Source organism: Eleutherodactylus coqui, unplaced genomic scaffold (assembly GCF_035609145.1).
Source record: "Eleutherodactylus coqui strain aEleCoq1 unplaced genomic scaffold, aEleCoq1.hap1 HAP1_SCAFFOLD_197, whole genome shotgun sequence".
NCBI lineage: Eukaryota > Metazoa > Chordata > Amphibia > Anura > Eleutherodactylidae > Eleutherodactylus > Eleutherodactylus coqui.
The window spans coordinates 162,501-163,042 of record NW_027101977.1 but is presented as its reverse complement, the minus strand read 5'-3'; positions in this window follow the sequence as shown (position 1 = coordinate 163,042).

The following is a 542-nucleotide window of genomic DNA, read 5'->3' as shown; positions in this document are numbered from 1 at the left end:
GGTAGACCCCGCTCTCCGAGCGGCCGGGCCCCAACGTTCAAGAGGTGTACGAAGCCACCTCGGGGGGCTGCGGTGCCCCCCGCCCCGAGAGTGCCTCCCAGGCCGAGGGGAGCCAGGCGGTCGAGTGTCGTAGGAAAGCGCGTGCGCGGCTGTGTCGGTCACACGGGCCAGAGTTAGCTTGGGCAACGGCTTAGATCCGTATGCAGCTCAACCTTTCCGGCCTGTTCTGGCGGCGGCTAGGCGCGCGCGAACGTCACGACGCCCCTGGTTCCAGCGAGGCGACGGCGCCCCGCACCCCGCTCTCTGGGCCGAGCAGAGCCCCCGAGCGCAAGAGTCCCCGCTCCGCCTGTCCAGGCCGCGGGGCCGACAGGCTGTCTGCCCGGGTAGACCCCGCTCTCCGAGCGGCCGGGCCCCAACGTTCAAGAGGTGTACGAAGCCACCTCGGGGGGCTGCGGTGCCCCCCGCCCCGAGAGTGCCTCCCAGGCCGAGGGGAGCCAGGCGGTCGAGTGTCGTAGGAAAGCGCGTGCGCGGCTGTGTCGGTC